Genomic DNA, 18,729 nt, shown 5'->3' with positions numbered 1-18,729 from the left:
AACCCCGTCTCTAACCAAATATATAAAAAAACCCCTTCTTTTAAAGGATATTGAAATATTTTTTATTTATACTTTGTATAATTATACATTCATATTTTAATTTATCGTTTCTTTGGATGTATTACATTAATTATGATATATATATACAATTTTAAAATAGATTTAAATTAGTATTTAAATTATGTATAATATCTACTGCTACAACTAATTTTTTCTTATATTTTTAATTTTTATATTTATCTGTATGTATTTATTATATATTTCTAAACTTAGATTTCTACCTTTATATTATTTGTATTTATAATTTTTACAATCAAAACCCTGCCTATTGACCAATAAAGAAAACCTGCTTTATTTAAGTATTTTAAAAATATTTTCATGTTTATAATTTTCATATTTATAATTTGTTCAATATTAGATGAGAACACACCTGCTCCTGCACCGCAGTGGGGCTCCCTCTCCTGGGGACCTTGGGGTGCCCCAACGGCATCAGAGCCCAGAGTCTTCACCCCCTTCTCCTCTGTTTAGAAAGTACACTGGAACTTTTTTCTGGAAACAAAGACATTACCTAAATCCTCTCCCCGTGTCCTAGACAGATGGATATTCAGTTATTAGTTGGCTGGGCAGCAGTTTCTTAAATAGAATGATAATCAAGATGTGAACATTTCAGCTACAAGCAAATAGGCAAATCTGAACAAGGTACTGGTGGGCGACCACTGAAGTTATTTTGAAGGAATTTTTTAAACAATAAAATACTGATACCACAAAAATAAAGCAAAAAGCTAACTACTGGCTAAGAATGAAGGAAAAATTAACTTTTGACAGCAACAACATTCCAACCACACAGGCTTTTTCCCAATGTCATACCTTATAACTACCTCTCTTGGGAATTCTCATCACGTATCCCAAAAGGAATAAATACCTCAGAGCGTCCTAAAGCAAAAAGTAGCACACATGAGCTCCTCACACTCCCGGGAGGCCGGCACAGCGTGCACTGAGTCTGCAACAAATTCTGCTCACTGAGGGTCTGCAAACAAAGGTTCAACTGATGAACTGAACTGATTTTAAAGGGAGGTTTTCTAAGCACAGAAGCACAACAAAGAACAAGCAAAAACAATTCTTAAAAACAACCTGCAAGTTTTGTTTAGCATATATGCAACTGATTTCCACCCTGTGGCTTCTCACTTTGATTTGTCTGTAGGTTCAGGAAGATGACAATGCACACTCTGCCTTCCCTGAGCCCCCCACAGCAGCTGAGCACTGCTCCGTGTGCTCAGATCATCAGGAACTGGATTGCACGTGCCCGGATGGACTGGAACTGCTCTGCTGCAGATTCAGGAGACGATGGCACAGAGGGGCTGGCCGAGGCGTCGTCCCAATTCCATTTCTGTGTGACAAGAAGCGGTTTGTTCCCAACGGGTGCAACAATCCCCAGCTCGCTTCCATGGTGAGTACCGATGGCACACAAATGGCAGCCTGAGGAAATCGTATTCTGGGCTCTAAGTGCTTGGGACGGGGTCTGATTTTTTGTTTTGCATCTGTATGATGATTAGTACGACAGGGCCCTGATTGATGACATGGCAGCACAGAATTAAAAACTCCTCGACAGGATTACATCGACTTCTAGGAAAAGACAAAAGCCTAGGACCCTTCTGAAATCTATTTTTAATGCGAAGCACACGGATTGTCACTATGCTGCGCCTTCCAGCTTTTCAAAGCAGCTTACTTCTGAAGACCAGAAAACATTTATTTCTACAGAAACAATGGGCAACCCCCAGGCTAATCTCAGCACTACTGTTTAATAGGGGATCTGCCAGCATGCCAGTCCAGCTTCAAGTGTGCTTTATTTCAGTCTAACATCCCCTCAAAATTCTTCTCACATCTCCCAACACTGACATCTTATTTTCCCCTAAAGCTTCTCATCATTAGCAATTTCCAAGTAACATGGTATTTTTACAACATTCAAAAATGTCATGCTGGACTGTGCTAGAGAGTAATTTGCATATATAAGCTTAGCAAAGTTTGAATTGACTTGTCCAGAGAAAAAACCTACAAGTGAACACCTACACCTGCCTACAAAGAGCTAACAAGCCCCTGGCAGCTGCCAGCATCAAGGCACAGCGGATGTTTCTAATACAGGGTAAGGATAACAATATCACATTCTGTTCTCTCCAGCTTCTTTTCCCTGCAGTCATATTTTGCTGCTTATGATTTTTTTAGTCTCTGTATCTTCTTGGACAGCACCGAGCCCGACGACGAGGATATGAGAGTCTTTCCCTGTCGGACGGAGAGAACCAGGAAAACAGTTAAAATAAGAACAGGGCAGTTTGAAATTCATACTTGCAACGAGAAGCAGCGCCTAACAAACAGAACAAAAGTAAACAAAGCATGGTACCTCCCTGGGGACAGAAGACTTATAAACTCTCCAGAATTTACAATTCTAGTGACCATCCCCTTCAGGACAGCAGCCAAGTGTCCCATGGGGTGGTGCTGCACCAAAGAACCATCTGAGAGGTTCCAAAGAGTGAAATGCACAATATTTTGCAAAGACAAAAAATCTTGCAAAATAACAAAAATACAATAGATGTAAACTACAGGGTAAGAGTACAAGTGTTCACTTTAAGAGCTGGAACCATCCAGGTGAGCACCTGATAAATGGATCCTCACAGGAGTTTGAACCCTTCAGGACACAGAAGGGTTTTCCCCAGAAACTTCACAGACTGAGTTTTGATAGAAGTACACTTGCCAGACCCTCAGAAACGTCACCCATTCTCCAGGTGTCTGGAGAGAACTGCAAATGGCTCTCACGTAGTTTGAGCTAGTTGTGTAAGGTCTCAGGGTGAATTTCACCAGATGCAACCAAACTGGGCAACTCCCAGTGGGACAGAAGGAACACAAAGCTTGGGTAAGCAGAGCTGCAGCAAATACTGAGGAAACAAACATAACAGCGTAAAAAATAATAAACCATCCTTTTTTTTCCCTCTTGCTTTTGTTTTTTTCTTATTCAGATCAGCACAGCAATTAAAGAGAACGTGAAAAACTCACCATTACTGAACATTTCATCATCTGTAAGCTGAGCATCCTTAGCATAGAGGACTCCAAAGTTAAAATTCACCGATCCCTGGGAAATAAAACCAAATATCGTATGGTAAACAATCAAACAGCAGTCATAAAAATTTGTTTCCTCTAAGGACTATCTGGTATGTATGTATCTTTGCATTACACATTAGAACATACACTTTATACCATCTCCTAATAGGTAATAATTTACCTTTGAACTTTGTTAGTATAGCATGAATTTTTAACTTAAACTGGTGATCTATTATTATTAAGTTGGTGCTTAAAGTTATTTCTGCTGTCACGTTCAAAAAAACATGAATTTTTTTTACTGGAATGAGCAATTGATTTCAAAGTCATCAAAAGCCCACCAAAACACAAAGCTGGGTTCACTGGACGGGTCTGTGAGCTAGAAGTAGTTAGGCTTGTACTTCCCTCTTGCTCTTCCAGAACCAATAAATCCTGTCAACAAAACCAGGATCTTTAGCCCGCTGCTGTGAAAGATTCTACAAGGATGATGGTTTGATTTGTGTTTAGAAGTTTTGATTTGAAATGGCCAGTCCAATGGATAAAGACAGTTTAGGTAGTATTACATTGCTATTATTATTATTTCTATTATTATTTTTACTATTACTACTGCTATTGTTATCATCTGCTACTGGAAGAAACAAACCAGTAGTACCTATACTTAATTACTTTTATTTCCAGGAAATAATAAAGAAAAAGAACCAAACCAAAAAAAGTCACTTCCTACCTTTTATATCAAGGGATGAAAAATTTCTCTTGGGCTCTTCTCCAATTTATCAAGACTCATAGCAATGAAAGGCAAACAAAACAGCGCTTTATAGAAGGCCAAGTGCACGTTTCAAGGCTGAACCACCAACTGATTGCAGTGACAGCAGTTACAACATGAATCCTTCCTAGAGCCTCTGTGAAATGGAATGTTCTGTGGAACTGCCGTTTCTTTCCCAAAATACTAACTTCCAACACTTCCTAAACGTATTTTGTATTTTAAAACCACAGAAGTTAGTGAGACTCTGTGCGGAGATCAGGTTTAAATTTATTTCCTTCCAAAGCACAGAGCTCTGTTCCATCACCCTTCCCTTTGGCTCTACACTGAATTATGGTGAGCATTTGAGGACTGCTCAATAATCGATTCTATTTCTCTCTTTTTCTAGTTCTCTCTATTCCTAAATCATTCAAGACAAGTCAAATGAAAAATGACAAGTTCAGCATCAGAGTCACACTTTTTCCCTTTGTCTGCTCAAGAACAGGCTCTAAATCCACTTATTGCTGCCTTCAACGATTCAGACTTGCAAAACCATTCTTACATGTTTTACAGCTTTATCATACAACCCACAGAACGCAAGCTCTGAATTACAGGAAAAGGTACACAGGCAAATATCTAAAGGGATCACTTATTTGTAAATACATACCTTGATAGAGAGCGCACTGAGAACCTTTCTGTGGGACTCTAAGGGACGCATGCTTTCTGAGCACCCTGTAAACAAGAAAAGCTACGATATATTACAGGACATCCCCACTTTTTCTACATATTCAAATAGAATTTTTAATAAAAACAGTTCAGTTACAAAAGAAGGAAGAAAACCAAGCTAATTTTACTCAGCTGTATTTACTGCCGATTTAGAGAAAAATGCCGGGCCGCGTCGGCCGTTGCGTCACACGCCGCGCCGGCAGCAGGGCCTGCCGGGAGTTGGAGTCTCGGGCTGGCAGCCACTCACGTGCCGCGTCAGCCGCTGCGTCACACGCCGCGCCGGCAACAGGGCCTGCCGGGAGTTGTAGTCTCGGGCTGACAGCCACGGCTCCGTCCCCCGCCACCGGGAGCTGCAGTCCCTCCTGGGCATCAAACGGGTCCTTCGCCCCAGGGCGGGGAAGGACCTGAGGCAGCACCGCTCCTCCCGGATGCCCTCTCTTTTTTCCTCCAACTCTTTTTACTTTTTTCACTCTGTTTTTTTTTTCACCACTTCCCTTCCCCCTTGCTCTCCTGCTTCCTTTCATTTCCTTTCCTTTCCTTCCCTTCCCTTTGCCTTTCTTCTATTTCTGATCTTGGTTTACCTTTCCACCTTCAGAATAAAAAAGCAGCAGTAGAAACTTTCAGGCTACCCGGGAGTAAAAATAAAACTCCAAAACGAAAATGCTTTAAAGAAAACGATTTATTCCCTGGGAGCCTGAAATTTTCTACTGCTGCATGTGACACAGAGCTTTTATTCCTTCTTATAGATAGTTGATATTTTATATATATTTATAGTTTATGTTGATGCATTATATTAATAACTACATATAATAGGCACCTTATTCAAAAAATATACGGGAATTATTTTTTAAATTATTTACCATATCTACTGCTACAACTTATTTTTCCTTATATTTCTAATTTTTATATAAATCTTTAATGTGTTTATGATATATTTCTATACTTATATTTCTACCTTTATATTATTTGTATTTGTAATTTTTACACTAAAACCCCTGCTTTGGCAAAGAAAAAACAAAACCATCCATTATTTTAAACTACCTAAATTTTTTTTATATTTATATTTATCATAATATACAACAAATGATAGATATAAGTAGATAGATATATCACACCCGCATTTATATCTATTTTATATCCATTTCCTATAATATTTTTCATAAAATATATGCAGTATTACGTGTATTATATATTGTATCAATTTATGTTATTTTACATTTACAATTTATTAATAAGTTTTTATAGATCTGCATATAGTTGCAATACATTTATATATTTGTATTTTTGCTTGGCTTGTATTTACATTTATATTCTCTATTCATATATCTATAAACATACACAATACTCTATTAAAATTAGAGTAACTTATTGTAACATATAATGACTTATGTTACATGTTAAATTTTAAAAATTGACCGAATATATAAAAATAAAATTGGCTCATTCCCATTGCTACACATCTATTTCTTTTGTTTCACTATAGTTAGAGTCATAATTGCATATTTAAAATCCAATTCCTAAATGAAATGACAAAACAAACAGCATCAAATTCTCACCAATATCTTCCAAAAACATCAAGATACCTCCAACAGCCAAACAAGTGTCAGCGAAAAAACCAAGAACACTCTTTTCAATAACAATTCTCATCACGACAGAAAAATGGAACCAAAATAAAAGAAAATCCTATAGAAACACACACAGCAAATTACAAAAAGTACTAAAAAAAAGTCAAACCAATCTACTCAACTCAAGCCAGTGCCGCTCACCCTGAACGACATTACTAAAAAAGAAAAAACCAACAAAATTCTACCTCTACGCTAACTTAACGAATAAACAATCCTCTGTAAAAGTAACTTTAAAACCTGAACTAATTAACAAAATGGAAAAACATCTTAACCACTAAAAACTAAGAAATTAACTACCCAAATAAATAAATAGTTTTAAAAACCACCATATAAATACCCATGTTCCCAAAATAAACCCTGATAAACAATACTCAAAAAAATTAAAAGACAACAACAACAACAACAAAAAAAAAGAAAATAAAGAAACCAACAAGAATAATACCAAAAACCAGATAAACTTAAAACTGCAACAAAAAAATTATTCCCAACTGAATAAACCCATAGTGCCTCAAGCTATCAAAATAAAAATACCACCTAGAAACAAACACAAAGACTAAAGACAAACGTAACCATAAACAATGTCCCCCAAATTACCCGTAACCATAAAACATACACTACAATCAAATAAACCAACCAAATAAAAGCCCTGGAAGACGATAAACACACATGCAATTATAAAGATTAAAAACCCGCTGCTATGAACGACACGACGCTACCTCAAGCCCTCCAAAACAAACACTACAGACTCACGCTAATAAAAGCCACCACAACAGAATTAAAATCCGAACCGCTGCTTCACGCTATGACCCGTAAAAATCATTGCACGCCCTTCTAAACATAATACCCCGGGAAAAAAAAAAAAACTCCGACTACAAAACTCAATCCAAAACAAACCTTTATCATCCCTACCGGCACCGAGAACCGTACCACTCAGGAAGAACACCGTAACCCTTAGCGTACACCCGCTGCAAACCGAACACAGCGATGCAATCAACGCCTCCAAAGCGCCTCCGAGCCACGGCACCGCCGAACTATGAGCGGCCGAACCCCGCGCTCGCTGCCGGCCCCGGACGGAGCGCGGCTCCCGGCAGGAAAGCGGCTCCTGCGGCGGCCGCTCCGGCACGCGGGGCCGGCGCCGTCCCGGGGAGCCCCGCCCGCTGCCCCTGCCCGGCGGGGCCGGTACCGGGCCCGGGGCTACCGGCGGCGCCCGAGCCCCGCGCCTGGAGCGGACGGAGCGGCCAGCACCGCCCGGGCCGGTGCAGCAGCGCCCGCGCCGCCTCTGCCGCCCTTGGCCGGCCCGGCCTGGCTCCGCTCGGCTCCGCATGGCTCGCACCGGCGCGGCTCCGCCACTGCCGCCCTGGCCACGCCAAAACCCCGTGCGCCCCGGCAGCTGCTCGGGCCGTGCCAGCAGCACTCCCGAGCGGGAACGTTCCGGGCCGGGAACGTTCCGGGCCGGGAACGTTCCGGGCCGGGCCGCGGGCACGAGGAGCGCCCTCCAATGCAGCGGCACAGCCCCATTGCAGCCCTGCAAACGCTGCCGGAGCTGCGGCTTCCCGCAAGCCAACCCCGAAACCTACGCCGCAGGCGGGGCTCACCTCACTTCAACAAGGGCAAAGAAATGTGTTCTCCCCTCCAATTTCACCCCCTAGGAGAGCAGAAAAGAAGGGGTGCTCCTCAAATGAAAGCCTTCGACTGATGGGAAAGGGCGATTTCAAACCCTTGAAAAGGAGGGACACCAGGGCTGCCCCCTCCATTTAAACCCTAGGGTGATGAAAATGGGGTGGGCTGCCTTCAAATCAAACCCATAATACCACAAGAATACTTTTCCCATTCCCCTTAAAATAGAACGCAGGGATTCCCTGTCACCCCCGGGATACCCCTAACAGCCTGGAAAAGGCAGCTTTTCCTGCAATCAACACCCTTAAAACCACAAGTGAAGAGGGATCCCCTCAGTTCAAACACAGACAATAAGAGAAGAGGAGCTGCTTCCTTCTCCGTAATTCCTTTTGTCTTCATAAGCTCCACTTTTGTTCCTGGGGAACCGGGGAGGGACTGGCAAGATGAAATTGCAAAGGGGAAGGAGAAAAGTCCCCGCTCCAAACCCACACGGGCTCACCTGTTCGGCTGCTGCTCCCCGCCACAAAGATTCATCCCTCGGCACCTCCTTTAAGCGATGCTCCACGTACCCAAGCGCGGATCCAGGCGTTTCCCCGACCCTGTGGGAAGCTCCCGCAGTCCTTCCATGAGACAGCGCCGGGAGCGCCCCATAAACCCCTTCACTCAGCAGCTCCATGCAAAAGGGAGCTGAGGCAAAGCCTCGCCCCGGCAGGAGCCGGCCCCTCATCATCCTCACACTCACACCTGGGCTGCTCTGAGCCCCCATCATCCTCACACTCGCACCTGGGTTGCTCCGAGCCCCCCATCATATATTTTTCATATTTATATTTGCATGTATATTTAGAATTTATATTACTGTATAATAAAAATTATATTATATATTGCATCTCTTTATGTTACTTACATAGATTTCTATTTCTATTTCTATTCATAGTTTGGTATTATATCTTTATATCTCTATATATTTATTATATATTTCTGTATGTCGGTTTACATTTCTATAGTACTTACATTATTTAAAATAAAACCTCTGCCTCTAATGAAATAAAAAGCAAAGACACCCCTTTCTTTAAAACACATTTAAAATTTTAAAAATAATTTTGTTTGTCATAATTCTATTCACATCTATATTTGTAATTTCCATTTGTTATATTTATAGGTATTATATATATTGGAGAGAATACCTTTTTATATAATAATAGATATATTCTTTTGACACAATAGATTTCTTTTACTTATATCTATATATATTAAATATTTATTGATATTGACATATATATGATATATTTGGATTTCTAGTTTTATATTTTTTATGAAATCTCCAGCCTATACCCCAATAAAAGCCAAACAATCCCCAATTTATTTAAACTATATTTAAACATAAATCCTGTCACAGCTGCATTGCACAGCAGTGCCCCAAGCTAATCTGACACTTGTTCATCTCCTGGACCTGAATCTGAACCCGCTCACCTTGATCGCACCTGGCAGAACCATTTTCGTACCTTTTCTGGCATATCTTGTTTTTGGTTTTTTTTGTCTTGAGTTTTTGTGGCCTTTATTGCCACTCTTTCTTGCCTTGTTTCTTGGGGCTTTTACTCCCTTTTTCCTTGATTTTTTTCTGGCATTTCTTGGAGTTTTTTCTTTGTTTCTTCTTGCCCATTTTGGTGTTTTTTCTGGTTTTTCCTTGCCCCTTGGGATTTTTTTTTTCTGTTTATTTTTTTTTCTGGGTTTTTCTTTGCCATTTTGGTTTTTTTTTTTTTTTTCCTGGATTTTTCTTCCCCATCTTAGTATTTTGTTCTGATTTTATTTCTTGCCCATCTTGGGGTTTTTCCCTGGTCAGTTTCAGGGGATTTTTCTTGCCCATCTTGGGTTCTTTTCTGGTTTTTTTTTCTGGGTTTTTCTTAGGGTTTTTGTCCGTATTTTTTTTTTTCTGGGATTTTTCTCGCCCATCTCGGGGTTCTATTGTGGGCTTTTCCTTGCCCATCTTGGGGTTTTCTTCTGCTTTGTTTTCTTACCCATTTTGTTGTTGTTGTTGTTTGGGATTTTTGGTTGTTTGGTTTTGGGGTTATTTTTCCTGTTTTTTTTTTTTTTTCCTGAGGTATTTCTGGGATTTTTCTTACCCATCTTGGGGTTTTTTTCGGGGGGGGGGGCGGTTTTCTCGCCCATCTCGAGGTTTTTTCTGTGGGTTTGTTTTTTGTTGCATTTTCTTTCTTTTCTTTTTCTTTTTTTACCCCCTAGGTTACTCCGTGCCCTCCTGGTTTTTTCTTTACGGCCGTATTTACGACAGTCGCGCTTTACGGCACCTTTTACGACAGTCGCGCTTTACGGCCGTATTTACGACAGTCGCGCTTTACGGCACCTTTTACGACAGTCGCGCTTTACGGCACCTTTTACGACAGTCGCGCTTTACGGCCGTATTTACGACAGTCGCGCTTTACGGCCGTATTTACGGCAGTCGCGCTTTACGGCCGTATTTACGACAGTCGCGCTTTACGGCCGTATTTACGGCAGTCGCGCTTTACGGCCGTATTTACGACAGTCGCGCTTTACGGCCGTATTTACGACAGTCGCGATTTACGGCCGTATTTACGACAGTCGCGCTTTAGGGCCGTATTTACGACAGTCGCGATTTACGGCCGTATTTACGACAGTCGCGATTTACGGCACCTTTTACGACAGTCGCGCTTTACGGCACCTTTTACGACAGTCGCGATTTACGGCCGTATTTACGACAGTCGCGCTTTACGGCCGTATTTACGGCAGTCGCGCTTTACGGCCGTATTTACGACAGTCGCGCTTTACGGCCGTATTTTCGACAGCCGCGCTTTACGGCACCTTTTACGACAGTCGCGCTTTACGGCCGTATTTACGGCAGTCGCGCTTTACGGCCGTATTTACGGCAGTCGCGCTTTACGGCCGTATTTACGGCAGTCGCGCTTTACGGCCGTATTTACGACAGTCGCGCTTTACGGCCGTATTTACGGCAGTCGCGCTTTACGGCCGTATTTACGGCAGTCGCGCTTTACGGCACCTTTTACGACAGTCGCGATTTACGGCCGTATTTACGACAGTCGCGCTTTACGGCACCTTTTACGACAGTCGCGATTTACGGCCGTATTTACGACAGTCGCGCTTTACGGCCGTATTTACGGCAGTCGCGCTTTACGGCCGTATTTACGGCAGTCGCGCTTTACGGCCGTATTTACGACAGTCGCGCTTTACGGCCGTATTTACGGCAGTCGCGCTTTACGGCCGTATTTACGACAGCCGCGCTTTACGGCACCTTTTGCGACAGTCGCGCTTTACGGCACCTTTTGCGACAGTCGCGCTTTACGGCACCTTTTGCGACAGTCGCGCTTCACAGCAGTCTTTGCGACAGCTTTGCTTTACGGCACCCTTTACGACAGTCGCGCTTTACGGCAGTCTTTACGACAGTCGCGCTTTACGGTACCTTTTACGACAGTCGCGCTTTACGGCACCTTTTACGACAGTCGCGCTTTACGGCACTCTTTACGACAGTCGCGCTTTACGGCACCTTTTACGACAGTCGCGCTTTACGGCACCTTTTACGACAGTTTTTTCTTGCCCATCTTGGCGTTTTTTCTGTTTTTTTTTCTTGCCAGTCTTGGGGGGTTATTTCCAGATTGCTTCTTGCCCATCTTGGGGGATTTTTTCTGAGTTTTTTCCTGGATTGCTCTTGCCCATCCTTGGGTTTTTTTCCAGTTTTTTTTTCTGTTTTTTTTTTTTTTCTTGGTTTTTTAAGGTTTTTCTCTGGGCTATCTTGTTTTTTTTTCCTGGGAGTTTTCTCGCCCATCTTGGGGTTTTTTCCTTGGTTTTCTGTGGGTGTTTTCTGGGTTTTTTCTTGCCCATCTTGGGGTTTTTTTTCTTGTTTTTTTCCCTGTTTTTTTTTTTCCTGGTTTTCCCGGGGTTTTTTCTGGTCCATTTAGCATTTTTTTTCTGGGATTCTTCTTGCCGATCTTGGTGTTTTTTCTGGTTTTTCCTTGCCCCCTTGGGTTTTTTTTTTCAGGTTTTTTTTTTTTTTTTTCCTGGGTTTTTCTTTTCTGGATTTTTTCTTCCCCATCTTGGTTTTTTGTTGTGATTTTTTTTCTTACCCATCTTGGGATTTTTCTCTGGTCTGTTTTCAGGGATTTTTCTTGCCCCTCTTGGTTTTTTTCTGTGTTTTTTTTTTCCTCTGCCTTTCTTACGTATTTTTCTGTTTTTTTGTTTTTTTTTTTTTTTTCTGGGCTTTTTCATGCCCATCTTGAGGTTTTCTTCTGCGTTTTTTTCTTGCCCTTGATGTTGTTTTATGGGTATTTTTGGTTTTGTCTTTATTTTGTTTTTTTCCTGTTTTTTTTTCTGTGGTATTTCTGGGATTTTTCTTGCCCATCTTGGATTTTTCGGGGGGGGGGGGGGGGGGTTTCCTCGCCCATCCCGAGGTTTTTTTCTGTGGGTTTTTTTTTTGGTTTTTTTTTCTTTTGTTTTTCTTTTTCCTAGGTTTCTCCTTGCCCTTCTAGTTTTTGGGTTTTTTTGTCTGTCTTTCTTTCTTTCTTTCTTTCTTTCTCTCTCTCTCTCTCTCTTTCTCTCTCTGCATTTCTAATCTTGGTTTTCCTTTCTAGCTTTAGAATAAAAAAGCAGCAGTAGTAACTTTCAGGCTACCTGGGAGTAAAAAAAACTCTTAAACAAAAATGATCTAAAGAAAACTATTCATTCCCTGGGAGCCTGAAATTTTCTACTGCTGCACTTGACAGAGAGCTTTTATCCCTTCTTATCGATAGTTGATATTTTATACTTTATACAGCGCCCCCTGCCGTCTGCACCGGCGCACTGCAGGCACAGCACTTCGCCGTCATTCAGTTCTGTTTAAACTCGGCTGAATGCGGCTTGGTTCGGCTCTTGGTCTAAACTCGTTTCAGTTCAGCTCTTCGGCTAAATTCGGTCGTATTCGGCACGTTGTCTAAATGCGGCTCAAGTCGGCTACAGTCTGCTATCGGTTCCAGTCGTCTATCATCGGCTCTTCGTGTAAACTCGGCTATTTCCGGCTGCACTGGGCTCTTCGGTTCAAGTTGGCTGTTTCCGGCCACGCTCGGCTCTTCGGTTCAAGTTGGCTGTTTCCGGCCACGCTCGGCTCTTCGGTTCAAGTAGGCTGTTTCTGGCCACACTCGGCTCTTCGGAACAATTCAGCCCGGCTCGGCTGCCTCAGGGCAGGAAAGTGGACGCGAGAGGACCCCAGCACAGCGAGGCATTTACCCAGATGCCTGTAACAAACCCGCCAAAATACGCTTGCCCGCGGCGCCCCTGAGCCCACAGCATGTCTTGAGTACACATGAAACGCCACAAAAAAATCCGTCGGGGCCGCAATGACGTCGGTATTCCGTGCAGGCAGTCCAGCTACACCCACCCAGTCCTCCACTTCCCCGCCCTTTTCGCCGCCATCTTGAGAAGGTCAACCAAAACTCCGTGACATCAGCCACGCGCCACTCCCAAGCTGGCGGCCTCTCGGTGCACGGCTGCAGTACCACGCTCTGCCCACAAGGCGGCAGCACTGCCGCCCGCCCCAGCCGGGGGCGCAGCGCGCCTCGGGGCTGCAGAAGCGAAGGCGGCAATAAAGAACAGGGGCGACCCCTGCCGAAAACTGCTCTGAAATAAATGCCCCAAAACAACCGGGAAGAGGGAAAAAAAACCATCTGCCTCTAATCTAATAGGATAAAAGACAAAACAAAAACACTACACAAGAAAAAAAAAAAAAAAAAAAAACACAAAAAGACATCAATTTATTTTAAAAATATTTAAGTTTTTTTTAAATATTTTTTCATATTAACATTCACATTTCTATTTACAATGTATATTGATGTACACTGTCCATTTATACATTTCTTTTTATAAATACATTTCTATTCCATATTGCATATATCCCTAAAACTTAAACGTATTTTTGTATTTTTATACATATTTTTACATAGTAAGTATATATTTCTGTTACGATTTTTACTTCTGTAACACTTGGATGATTTAAAATAAAACCTTTACCTCCATCCAAATTAAAGCCAAAAAGAACCCCTTTTTTCTAAAGTGTATTTAAATATTTTTTAAAATTCTATTTTTCAGGTCCATATTCACATGTACATTTAAAATGTATACTTATGTATACTGTTATTTGTATTCTTCATTACATCTCTTCCTGTTATTTGTGTTTCTTTGTATTTTGTGTTTATATATATTTATATCTTGTTTGTATATCTCAATATTTAGAAATATATGACAATAATATCTACACTCATATTATTTAAAATAAAAACCCTGCCTCTAACACAATACGACTAAAAAAGACCCCAACCCTTTATTTTAAACAAAATTTAAATAGGTTTTATCCTAATGTTCAATTTTTATATTCATATTTGTATTTATAATGTATATTTAATGTATATTGCTTACTTACACATTTATCTTTACCAATGTCAATTTAAAACTAAATTTATATTCTATATTAGATCTGATGCGAGTAGTTTTTCATAATTTTTATATCTTTTTATTCATATTTTTTTATATTTGATTAAATATTTCTGCGTCAAAATTTCTACTTCTGGAATTTTTACTACGGCAGCAGGCCATGCGGCAGGGCAGAACAGCTCCAGCACAAATGTGTGCACACACCCGTGACACAGAACGTGACAAACAGGGGGACATGAAACACGACACATCATGCTTGTGCTGAGGGGATTGAGGTGGGAAGGCAAAAGGGACCCAAAAGACACACTAGGGAACATGGCACACCGGACAACACGACACAGACCAGAGCTGTTCTGCACTGCCCGCCTGAAAGCTGCCATCAAAAGCAGAGCCTCTCCCTTTAGCCGTCCTAAGAGGCCCTTGCAGAAGATTGCTTTTCCCACTGCCAATTTTTAAATCTGCCCCAGGGATTCCCAACCTGCTACTCGCCCATCTCCAGGCCGTGGCCCTCAACTTAGCTTTTGGATGCTCGGGGATGTGCATCCACGTTGCACCTGAAATCAGTCTGCCTCGGAGGGCCCCGTGATCACCTGTTAGTCTCTGGTCAGCTACAATAAAGAAAACCAAAACCAAAGTGTGAGTCAAGAGTTATGTGGGCCAAATCCCAGGCAGTCAGCTACTTCCCCTTTCCTGAGTGTGCCTGGCTCCCTCAGGCTCCAGCTTCATCCTGATTCCAAGGCTGTGGCCTTCATTAGGGGTGGCACCTGGGTTAGAGAAAGGCAAAGTTAAATGGCATTCCTGTGAGTGCACTGGATGACCTTGTGTGCTCTAAGACATGGCAATGCCTCTGCTAGGCTTCTGAACAGCCTTGTGTGGGGGGGCCCTCAAATAAACACCCTTACTCACCCTGTTGCCTGCAAACCCCCCCCCAGTAACTCCTAACTGGATACCTGCTCACCCTCCCTCTCCCAGTCACAATCCCCAACTCACCTGAAGCCTCAATCTCAAACATCATCCTTGACACTGGGAAGATCCCTCTTGGGACACAATGAATCTGCTGAAAAATTGTTGTGCTTGAGAGCTGAGCAATAACAACCACTTCTCTCCGCTGCTCACCTTGGCTGCTGGTATCCAGATTGACTTCCTAAAAGAAAGACAAAGAACAGTGCTGTAACACAGTCACCATACACACTTCTGCTGCAGAGACAAATGGGGCCTCACCTGCTTGGGGCAATCCCCTCACCTGGGATGGGGCCCTCTGGCACAGATTTAATCCATCTCAATCTGAAAAGAAAGTTAGGACAAGAGTCAAACTGTTGCAGGATAACTGATGAGCTCCAGATATGATGAGTCCATCTACAAATCCCATCTAGAGTCCAACTACACCCCACATTACACATTCCAGGTCCCCGGGCCCTCTCCTATTGCAGCTGGCTATGCGGCAGGGCAGAGCAGCCCCGTCCCAAATGCGTGCAGACACCCGTGACACAGGACACACAAGACATGACAAACACCGGGGACACAACAGGAACAGAAATCTCTTAGCAAGGAAAATGGCTGCAAGGACTGAGAGAACGCAAAAGAAGAAGAGTTGAAGATGATGGCGAGCTGATGAGGCTCAGAGAACCCTGGAGGAAGAAGATGCAAACGGAATGATTTATTCCAAAAACTGCAAAGATGGATGCTCGAGAATCCTACAGTCAGAATCCTCTCCCTAACATCACATCCTTACAAGTCCCAGTCTGCTATAATGGATCATTGCACAGCATGGCTGTCCGTACAGCTCAGAACAAGACCTGACAAGACATCTGACTGGATGCTTCTAAAGAGAGATGCATTTCTGATGCCTGTGTGAGCTCCCCAGTCAAAAGTTCTATGGCACGGGTGCCAGGGCGAGGAACACTGAGATCACGGATACTAGGAAAGGTTTCTGAGAGGCCCCTCACAGGGCTAAGATAAGAGACATGAGATATCCAGACAACACACAATACACAAAAGACAAGTGACACGAGACACACCGGGACTGCTCTGCCCTGCTGCGCACCTCAGCACTGTGATCAAAAGGGAGACTTTGCTTTTATAGGGCCTAAGGGGCAACATCTTGGCTACCCTCATTGCCAGAGCCAACTCAGACCCCCAACTCAGGGAGTCCTGACCCAGCACCCCACGTTCATCCCCTCTGTGGGTCACAGCCCTCTACTTATCTCTCAGACATCTGGGGATGCTGGTCCCTGTCAGGTGTGAAGGAAGGCCACCTCGTCACCTGGGAAGGTCCTGCTGGCACCGGGCTGGGGTCTCTCAGACAGCTGGATTAAAGAGAACCAAACATCAGTGCCTGACCTTGGCACCGCATCGGTCAAAACCCCACCACTCTGCTACTCACAGTGCTCCTAAGAAGGCCCGGCACCTCCTAACCCTGACCCTCTGCATGCACACCTGAAAGAAAGTTAGAACATATGTCAAACACCTCCACAATAACTCACAAGCTTCAAACGCCCTATGTCAATCTAGGAACAGCATCTAGAGCCCAAGTACAGCCCACGCCACAAATTCCAACTCCCCATGGTTTGTCCTACTGAAGCACGCCATGCGGCAGGGCAGAACAGCTCCGGCAAAAATACCTGCAGACACCCGTGACACAGAACGTGACAAACAGGGGGACATGAAACACGACACATCATGCTTGTGGTGAGGGCCTCGAGGGGAAAAGGCAAAAGGGATCCCAAAGACACACCAGGGAACACGACACACACCAGAGCTGTTCTGCACTGCCCGCCTGAAAGCTGCCATCAAAAGCAGAGCCTCTCCCTTCAGCTGTCCTAAGAGGCCCTTGCAGAAGAGATTGCTTTCCCCTCTGCTCATTTGTAAATCTGTCCCAGGGATTCCCAACCTGCTACTCCGCCATCTCCAGGCCGTGGCCCCCGACTTATCTTTTGGATGATCAGTCATGAGAATCCACGCTGCACCTGAAATGAGTCTGCCTTGGAGGGCCTCGTGATGGCCTGTGAGCCTCTCGGTCAGCTGCAATAAAGAAAACCAAACCCAAAGTATGAGTCCAGAGTTATGTGGGCCAAATCCCTGCAAGTCAGCTACTTGCCCTTTCCTGAGCGTGCCTGGCTCCCTCAGGCTCCAGCTTCATCCTGATTCCAAGGCTGTGGCCTTCATTAGGGGTGGCACCTGGGTTAGAGAAAGGCAAAGTTAAATGGCATTCCTGTGAGTGCACTGGATGACCTTGTGTGCTCTAAGACATGGCAATGCCTCTGCTAGGCTTCTGAACAGCCTTGTGGGGGGGGGGCCTCAAATAAACACCCTTACTCACCCTGCTGCCTGCAAAACCCCCCCAATAACTCCTAACTGGATACCTGCTCACCCTCCCTCTCCCAGTCACAATCCCCAACTCACCTGAAGCCTCAATCTCAAACATCATCCTTGACACTGGGAAGATCCCTCTTGGGACACAATGAATCTGCTGAAAAATTGTTGTGCTTGAGAGCTGAGCAATAACAACCACTTCTCTCCGCTGCTCACCTTGGCTGCTGGTATCCAGATTGATTTCCTAAAAGAAAGACAAAGAACAGTGCTGTAACACAGTCACCATACACACTTCTGCTGCAGAGACAAATGGGGCCTCACCTGCTTGGGGCAATCCCCTCACCTGGGATGGGGCCCTCTGGCACAGATTTAATCCATCTCAATCTGAAAAGAAAGTTAGGACAAGAGTCAAACAGTTGCAGGATAGCTGAGGAGCTCCAGATATCCTGTGTCCATCTACAAATCCCACCTAGAGTCCAACTACACCCCACATTACACATTCCAAGTCCCTGGGACTTCTCCTATCGCACCAGGCTGTGCGGCAGGGCAGAGCAGCTCCGGCACATACGTGTGCTGACACCCGTGACACAGGACAGACAGGACAGGACAGGACAAACACTGGGGACACAACAGGAACAGAAATCTCTTAGCAAGGAAAATGGCTGCAAGGACTGAGAGAACGCAAAAGAAGAAGAGTTGAAGCTGACGGTCAGCTGATGAGGCTCAGAGAACCCTGGAGGAAGAAGATGCAAACGGAATGATTTATTCCAAAAACTGCAAAGATGGTGGCTCGGGAATCCTACAGTCAGAATCCTCTCCCTAACCTCACAACCTTACAAGTCCTAGTCTGCTATAATGGATCATTGCGCAGCATGGCTGTCCATACAGCTCAGAACAAGACATGACAAGACATCTGACTGGACGCTTCTAAAGAGAGATGCATTTCTGATGCCTGTGTGAGCTCCCCAGTCAAAAGTTCCATGGCATGGGTGCCAGGGCGAGGAACACTGAGATCACGGATGCTAGGAAAGGTTTCTGAGAGGCTCCTCACAGGGCTAAGATAAGAGACATGAGATATCCAGACAACACACAATACACAAAAGACAAGTGACACGAGACACACCGGGACTGCTCTGCCCTGCTGCGCACCTCAGCACTGTGATCAAAAGGGAGACG

At 43.7% G+C, this 18,729-nt stretch overlaps 1 long non-coding RNA gene across 2 annotated transcripts; it reads right to left on the bottom strand.

Annotated features, from left to right (window-relative positions):
• Positions 1 to 203: 203 nt before the first annotated feature.
• LOC134433300 (uncharacterized) lies at positions 204 to 4,736 on the bottom strand. Of its 2 annotated transcripts, XR_010031536.1 has the most exons (4): positions 4,494 to 4,736; positions 3,812 to 3,986; positions 3,046 to 3,121; positions 204 to 2,277 (listed from the first exon to the last, which is right to left on the bottom strand). It is a non-coding gene; the product is annotated as an uncharacterized LOC134433300 (long non-coding RNA). The 2 variants fall into 2 exon arrangements; XR_010031535.1 differs by having other exon boundaries at positions 3,812 to 4,736.
• Between the last annotated feature and the right edge of the window lie 13,993 nt (positions 4,737 to 18,729).

Source organism: Melospiza melodia, unplaced genomic scaffold (assembly GCF_035770615.1).
Source record: "Melospiza melodia melodia isolate bMelMel2 unplaced genomic scaffold, bMelMel2.pri scaffold_178, whole genome shotgun sequence".
Lineage (NCBI taxonomy): Eukaryota > Metazoa > Chordata > Aves > Passeriformes > Passerellidae > Melospiza > Melospiza melodia.
The sequence above is the reverse complement of the archived record's forward strand: the minus strand, read 5'-3'. Positions and strand labels throughout refer to the sequence as shown.